The 8,801-nt window shown below is 40.4% G+C and overlaps 1 non-coding gene across 1 annotated transcript; it reads right to left on the reverse strand.

Annotated features, from left to right (window-relative positions):
• Positions 1-3,101: 3,101 nt before the first annotated feature.
• On the reverse strand, positions 3,102-3,230 carry LOC132501129 (small nucleolar RNA SNORA70). The gene has a single exon (XR_009534164.1). It is a non-coding gene; the product is annotated as a small nucleolar RNA SNORA70 (small nucleolar RNA).
• Positions 3,231-8,801: the final 5,571 nt, after the last annotated feature.

Genomic DNA, 8,801 nt, shown 5'->3' on the forward strand with positions numbered 1-8,801 from the left:
CTTGAAGCAGGAAAAGGCAAGGAAACAGATTCTTCCCTAGAGCGTGAGAAGGAGCACAGCCCTACCAACACCTTGTTTTCAGCCCAGGGAGACCCATTTCAGTCTTCTGACTCCCAGGACTGGAAGATAATAAATTTGTGTTATCTTAAGCTATTACGTTTATGATAATTTATTACATCAGCAATAGGGAACTAATACAAAAATGCAACTCTGTGTCTGTATGTATATATACATACACATACATATAATTGCATATATTGCACATACTATATGCATATCTGTGATTTGTACATAAAATGAGTAATTTTCTTCAGCACCCAGGAACCACTTTTCACCCCTGGTGGCAATATAGCCTCTGTTGAACATGCATATACTAGGCTGTGAGAACAAGAATCATCCTGGTTTTGACCACTACTGTAGCTCCTGTTCCTAGCATAGTACCTGGCACATAGTAGATACTCAATAAGTATTTGTTGACTGAGTGAGTGAATGAATAAATGGATGAATGGCTATGAATGACTTGAATTAAATAACCTGCTTATGAAAAAGAAAAAGGGCTAAAGAACTCTGTGCTGGAAGTGAGTGAATCAGTGTTTTTGAATAACTGTGAGACTGTAGTGCTGTGAACGCTGTTCATCTCCACAGACTTATCAGTGTCCAAGGGCACCTGTAGCATTGGGTTAAAGTGATCAAAGCACCAGCAGGAGGGGCCTGGTAATGTTGGCTCTGGGGTGTGCAGAGAGCACAGCAGTAGGCAAATGGCCTCAGTCTGCCTGAAGTCTGGGGGGTAATTGGATGAAGTAGCCTCACGTATTTGGAAAAGGAATCAAGATCTACTGTGAACTGGTGAAACTTCTTGGTTTATCGATGATCAAGCTTTCTCTATACCAGGCTCCTTTTCTGTACTATACACAGGACCCAGGCGGAGCCGAGAGCTTCAGGGCAGATGCTAACCCTCTTCCCCTCCACCTGTCAAGTGTCCATTTGGAAGGAGTTTTCCAGGGCTAGGATTTTGGTGGCCTTGCTTTTGTAGGAGAGCCTACGTCCCCATGTGGTTTTCTGGCCACCTCCCTGGCTCTGGGGAAGGTGCAGGCTCTTCCCGGGGCCTGCTCTGTGTCTGTCTTGTGGCGATGACGGGAGCGCTAAACTCCTTAGGGTGACTGGCCATGCTGACTTTGGTTCGGCCCCTGGTGCTGGTGAGTTCAGTACATTCCTTTCTGACTCTCCTAGAGATGCTATGTGGGACAGTCAGGCAGAACCAGCCAATCAGGGTGAATCCAGGGGGATGAAGTGTGGAATGTGTTGAGCTCTGCACTTCCATGCCAATGGGGACTGGGCAAAGTTTGGAGGATTGTTGGGAGGGGGCTGGGGGTGTTTGGGGAGGTGGCCGAAGTGGGAGTGGGGCACAGTGCAGCACAGGAGGCCTCTGGGGGAGTAATTTCTCAGGCCTCAGAGCCTCTCTTGGCAGAGTCCATCACTTCACTTGATCTCACCACACGGCAGTACTGGTCTCCAGGGCCTATGCATAGCTAACAAGGAACACTTGTCTGGCGTTCATGTTTACACATAACTTTCCTGTATAAGATCTCGGGATGGTGAGTCTTGTGGGGGTCTGGTCTAACCTTTCTGTGGTTGTTTTGTTTCTGTATTTTAGCAATCATTGATTCCAATGCCTACTATGTGCAATGATAACAGCAAACAAAAACATTTGGATTGCATTTTCCATTCAGCGTATTTTTTGACTTCCATTAGCTAATTCATATCCAGTCCTAGGAGACTGGATCCTATGCCTTCATTTTTCAGATGAGAAAACTAAAGTTTAGCAAAGCACATGAACATACACTGTTCATTAGGCTATGGAAAATAATAGTATGATCTACCCAAATATGTATGTACTATAAGTGCTTTTATTCCTTTAATTCCCAGAGCCCTGGGGGTAGGCATTATTATTACTCTCAGTTGACACATGTGAAAATTGAGGCGCAAGATGGCTAACAACTTGCCCGAGCTCAGACAGCTACTAAGAAGCAGGATTTAAACTCAGGTAACCTGGCTTCATAAACTATAGCTTCAACCACTCTGCCATTCTGCATCCCTACGAAGTGGTATTTCCAGTGCTGAATTCCACACCCTTCTTTCATCTCTACCATGGTACCTTTCTATGCCAAGCAATCTGAGAAGGAAAATGACATTGTTTCTGCTTACAGTCTGGGTGGGGGAGTTAAGTTGTGCACCAGGTGATTTTCAGGGCAGAAGGCCATATGTACTAAGCAGAGGTCAAGGGGAACTCTGAGGGACCATGAAGCCCAGGAGACTTATACCTTGTGGTCTCCACAGCCCCTTCCCTGCTGATCTTGCCCATGCTGGCCTCCCTGTCCCAAATTCTCTCTTAAGTGGAGTAGCCTTTGCAGTTGTCTGGATTAGTCATTTTGACTTCAGATTTGGGGTCTGGGGGCCATGCCTCTGGGAAATTTCTCTTAGAAATTTTCTACCATATGTAACATGACCAGAAAACATAGAGGTCATCAGCAAGCAAACTGCTCAAAAGAAGTCTCCTAAACTGTCCTATACCAGGTGCCTGAAGACAGAGATCCTTTGGGCTCTGGTTTTCCTTTGCTGGTTTCTTGGAAACTTGGAAGGGTCATCTGTTGCTGCCTCTGCTAGGTGCTACCTTTTCTTTTTCTTTTCTTTTTGACAGGAAAGTAGTATTTATTGGTGGGTGTAAGGCGGGGACAAGGCTCTCATGAGTGCGGGGCCTGCCATGTGTCCAGGGGGCCATGATTAAGGGTATATTTGACCCCACAGCCATCTGGGATGAGCTGCTTTTCTGTCACCATGTTTTCAAATTCATCTGCATTAAACTTAGCAAATCCCTACTTCTTGGAGATGTGGATCTTCTGGCGGCCAGGGAACTTGAACTTGGCCTTGCATAGGGCCTTGACCACATGCTTCTTGTTCTGCAGCTTGTTCTGCAGATGGACATTATGACTTCGCCAATGTGGACCCTGGCCACTGTGCCCTGGCTTTTCAAAGGCACCATGCATACCAATCTGGAGCCTAGATTAGGGACAGCATGCCAGACGTAAATGTCCACTGGAAAGGGCTGTCTCCAAGGTCCCTCAGGGCAACCCGTGCAGGCAACAGGCTGCATACACTACCTAGGAGTTTGCAGCCATTGCACACCAGGCTTCCATGGAGGAAAAGAGCACAGTCAGCTTAATTGGCTGCAAATAGGTGCTCCCTTTTCTAATCTTGGATTGAACCCAGCACTCCATGGCTACTTTCTCCCAGCCACTAGCCCAACTTAGCCTTGACATGCCCCCCTTAGACATCATTTTCTAGATTGAAATGCAATCTTTTATCTATATTTTGAAAACTCCAAATTAAAATATGTAGGTTTGGCACATACTTATATACTTCTGGGAGTAATGATTTAAAATATTTGAAATTAGAAGTGTCTTTAATTTCTTAAACATATGGTTACTGCCACATTACCAACATAATTTTGCCAGAATCCCTACAGTCTGGTTGCTGTAATCATCTCTCTCTCTCTCTTTTTTTTTTTTTTTTGTGGTATGCGGGCCTTTCACTGTTGTGGCCTCTCCCGTTGCGGAGCACAGGCTCTGGACGCGCAGGCTCAGCAGCCATGGCTCATGGGCCCAGCCGCTCAGCGGCATGTAGGACCTTCCCGGACCAGGGCACAAACCCGTGTCCCCTGCATCGGCAGGCGAACTCTCAACCACTGCGCCACCAGGGAAGCCCTATCTCTCTCTTTTGTTAACCATGCAAGAAACTCTATATAACTCTCTCTATATAAGAAACTCTAATAAAGGGGTTCTCTCCCCTTTATTTCCTTGCCCACCCTGAGTCTATGGCTTGGTCATCACAGCTTGAAACTCCTAGACCCTTGGCCCAATCAATGCCTTTATATGAGTATTTACGGGACATTTTTTTATTTAGTGTGGACTTTAAAATTGGTTAGCCCCTCCAAACCAACTGGCATATAATTTGTTTGGATATTTGATATTTGGGAAATAAGTTACATAGAAGTTTATCTCATTCACTGGTAATAACCTTGGATAGTCTTGCTTTGTGTCTTATAGCAAGAAGGTGATAATTTCCATGCATAATTGTATCACTAAGTAACATAAAACCATTTGATGTCATGTTTGCTTAGCATTTTGCTCTTAACCTCTATGTAGGTTTTAGTACCTGTGTTAGAGTTATTTGTTTTCATGTCTGTTTCTCCCATAGATGATAAGTTTCTCACAATCAGGAATCCTTCCTCATTCATCTTTGCATTTTCAGTCCTAGCACAGTGCTGGGAACAAAATATGTGTCCAAAAAGTGGTGTAGAAAAAATCAGATTGATGTCTTTGATCAGTTTCATAAATGATCTACTATTATCACTCCCTGAGTCATAACTATATATTTATGTCTCCTTTACCAACCATTAAGTTTCTTGTTTGGGCCATTTAGTACAAACTATAGATTAAAATGAACAGTTATATGCCAACAAGTTGGACAACCTAGAAGAAATGGATACATTCGTAGAAACCTACAACCTACCAAGACTGAATCATAAGGAAACAGAAAATCTGAACAGACCAATTACTAGTACAGAGATTGAACCACAATCAAAAACCTCCCGCCAAACAAAAGTCCACTACCAGAGGGCCTCACTGGTGAATTCTACTAAACATTCAAAGAATTAGTACCAATCTTTCTCAAACTCTTTCAAAACATTGAAGAGGAAGGAATGCTTCCAAACTAATTTTATTAGGCCAACATTACCCTGATACCAAAACCAGAAAGGGACACCACAAGAAAAGAAAATTACAGGCCAATATCCCTGATGAACATAGATGCAAAACTTTTCAACAAAATATTTGCGAACAGAATTCAACAATACATTGAAAAGATCATGCACAATGATCAGGTGGGATTTATTTTAGGGATGCAAGGATAGTTCAACATCCACAAATCAGTCAGTGTGACACATCACATTATCAAAATGAAGAATAAAAATCATATGATCATCTCTATATGTGTGGAAAAAGCATTTAACAAAATTCAACACCATTTATGATAAAAACTCTCAACAAATATGGGTATAGAGGATACGTGCCTCAACATGATTCAGGTCATATATGACAAGCCCATAACTAATATCATACTCAATGGTGAAAAGCTGAAAGCTTTCCTCTAAGATCAGGAAAAAAACACGGATGCCTACTTTCGCCTCTTCTATTCAATATAGTATCAGAAAGTGTAGCCAGAAAAATTTAGGCGAGAAAAAGAAATAAAAGGCATCCAAATTGGAAAGGAGAAAGAAAAACTGTCACCATCTGCAGGTTATCTGGTATAATATATAGAAAAATCTAAATACTCCATGAAAAAAACTGTTAGGACTAATAGACAAATTCAGTAAGGTTTCAGGATACGCAATCAATACACAAAAAATACTCTTGGATTTCTTTTTTAAAAAAAATAAATTTATTTATTTATTTATTTATTTATTTATTTATTTATGGCTGCATTGGGTCTTCATTGCTGTATGAAGGCTTTCTCTAGTTGTGGCAAGAGGGGGCTACTCTTCGTTGTGGTGCACAGGCTTCTCATTGCAGTGCCTTCTCTTGTTGTGGAGCACGGGCTGTAGGTGCATGGGCTTCAGTAGTTGTGGCACGCGGGCTTCAGTAGTTGTGGCTCATGGGCTCTAGAGCACAGGCTCAGTAGTTGTGGCACATGGGCTTAGTTGCTCTGTGGCATGTGGGATCTTCCTGGCCCAGGGCTCGAACCGGTGTCCTCTGCACTAGCAGGTGGATTCTTAACCACTGCGTCACGAGGGAAGCCCCAAACTCTTGGATTTCTATACACTACAAATGAACTATCAAAAAGAGAAATTAAGAAAACAATTCCATTTACAATTGAATCAAGAAAAAGAAAATACCTGGGAATAAATTTATCTAAGTAGGTGAAAAGCCTGTATATTGAAAGCTACAAGACATTAATGAAAGAAATAGAAGAAGATGCAAATAAATGGAAAGATATTCTGTACTCATGGAATGAAAGAAACAATACTGTTAAGATGTCTATACTATACAAAGCAATCTACAGATTCAGTGCAATCTCTATCAAAATTCCAATGGCATTTTTCACAGAAATAAAACAAATAATCCTAAAGTTTATATGGAACCACAAAAGACCCCAGATAGCCAAAACAATCTTGAGAAAGAAGAAGAAAACTGGAGGCATCACACTCCCTGACTTCAAACTATATTATAAAGCTATAATAATTAAAACAGTATGGAATTTGCATAAAAACAGACACATAAATCAGTGGAACAGAATAGAGCACTCAGAAGTAAACCCATACATATATGATCAATTAGTTTACAACAAAGGAGCTAAGAATATACAATGGGGAAAGGGCAGTCTCTTCAATAAATGATGTTGGGAAAACTGGACAGCCACATACAAAAGATTGAAATTGGACTCCTGTTTTATACCATACACAAAAATTAATTCAAAATGGATTAAAGACTTGAACATAAGACTGGAAACCATAAAACTCCTAGAAGAAAACATAGTCATCTCCTCTGCATAGGTCTTGGCAATGATTTTTTGAATCTGACACCATAAACAAAAGAAACAAAAGCAAAAATAAAACAAGTGAGAGTACATCAAACTAAAAAGCTCTGCACAGCAAAGGAAACCATCAACAAAATGAAAAGGCAACCTACTGAATGGGGGAGAAAATATTTGCAAATCACACCTGATAAGGGGCTAATATCCAAAAAATATGTATGGAAGTAACCTAACAGACAAATGGTTAAGAAAGATATATATAAACACATACACATACACATAAGACACAATGGAATTACTCAACCATGAAAAAGAGTGAAATCTTGTTATTTGTGACAGCATGGATGGACCTAGAGGGTATTATGCTGAGAGAAATAGTCAGACAGAGAAAGACAAATACCATAGATTTCACTTATATGTGGAATCTAAAATACAAAAGAACAAAAATAACAAAAGTCAGGGGGTGTGAAGGTAAGTGAATTGGTGAAGGAGATTGAGGTACACACTTCCAGTTCTAAAATAAATAAGTCATGGGGATATAATGTACTGCATAGGGAAAATAGTCAATAATATTGTAACACTTTGTATGGTGTCGAATGGTAACTAGACTCATATGATGATCATTTCATAATGTATAAAAATATCAAGGGGCTTCCCTGGTGGCGCAGTGGTTGAGAGTCCGACTGCCGATGCAGGGAACACGGGTTCGTGCCCCGGTCCGGGAAGATCCCACATGCCGCGGAGCGGCTAGGCCCGTGAGCCCTGGCTGCTGAGCCTGCGCGTCTGGAGCCTGTGCTCCGCAACGGGAGAGGCCATAACAGTGAGAGGCCCGCGTAACGCAAAAGAAAAAAAAAATCAAGATCACTATGTTGTATACCTGAAACTAATATAATATTGTAAGTCAAATAAACTTTTATAGGAATATATAAAGAACTCATACAGTTCAACAGCCAAAAAACCCAAACAGGACAAAACCAACCCCCGAAACAATCTGATTAAAAAATGGGCAGAAGATCTTAATAGATATTTTTCCAAAGAAGACATACGGATGGGCAACAGGTACATGAAAAGATGCTCAACATCATTAATCTCCAGGGAAATGCAAATCAAAACCACAATGAGCTATCACCTCACACCTGTTAGAATAGTTATTTTCTAAAAGAAAAGAAATAACAAGTGTTGGTGAGGATGTGGAGAAAACAGACCACTTGTACACTCTTGGTGGGAATGTAAATTGGTGCACCCACTAGGGAAAACAATATAGGAGTTCCTCAAAACCTTAAACATGGGACTACCATATGATCTAGAAATTCCATTTCTGGGTAGTTATCTGAAGAAAATGAAAACACCAATTTGAAAAGATATATGCACCTCCATGTTTACTGCAGTATTATTTACAATAAGCAAGACGTGAAAACAATCTAAGTGTCCATCCATGGATGAATGGTTAAAGAGATTGTGGTATATATATATATAAAATGGGATATTATTCAGCCATAAAAAAGAATGAAATATTGCCATTTGTGACAACATGGATGGACCTTGAGGGCATTAAGCTAAGTGGAATAAGTCAGACAGAGAAAGACAAATACTGTATGATCTCTAAAATATGTGGAATCTAAACAAACAAACCAAAAGGTAAAAACCAAGCTCATAGATACAGAGAATAGATTGTTGGCTGCCAGAGGTGGGACAGGAGTGGGGTGGAGTACGTGTGGGAGATATGGGTGAAGAGGGTCAAAAGGTAAAAAGAAAAAAATATTTTCCCTAAAATGCAAAACTGTAGTCAACTTAACTGTATGTCCTTGGGCTAGTTGCTCAGATGTACAAAGATTGAATTTTCTTCTATGTAAAATGAAAGTTCTAACAATATCTACCACATAGTTTGTCAAGAGCATTGAATGAGAATCTGTATTGTATATGAAAGTCCTTTGTGAACTGATAAAATATTAAGATTAACTGGGTGTTTATTTACACGTGCTTTTTTATACACACACATTGTGAGAGTAATGGGATTTCTGATGATCTTTGTAGAATGGGGAGGAGTTAAATTGGCAGAGAAGAGAAGAGATAAGTCAATATGTGGGAAAGATAAATAAATAAAAATAAAGAGCAGTTAATTGAAACCCAAATAAAATTAAAGGAGAAACATGAGAGGCATTCCTTTAAAAATAATAATGCCCACTGTTAATAAAAAACGTATATAAATTTTC

The sequence above is a fragment of the Mesoplodon densirostris genome, chromosome 13 (genome assembly GCF_025265405.1).
Source record: "Mesoplodon densirostris isolate mMesDen1 chromosome 13, mMesDen1 primary haplotype, whole genome shotgun sequence".
In the NCBI taxonomy this organism is placed as follows: domain Eukaryota; kingdom Metazoa; phylum Chordata; class Mammalia; order Artiodactyla; family Ziphiidae; genus Mesoplodon; species Mesoplodon densirostris.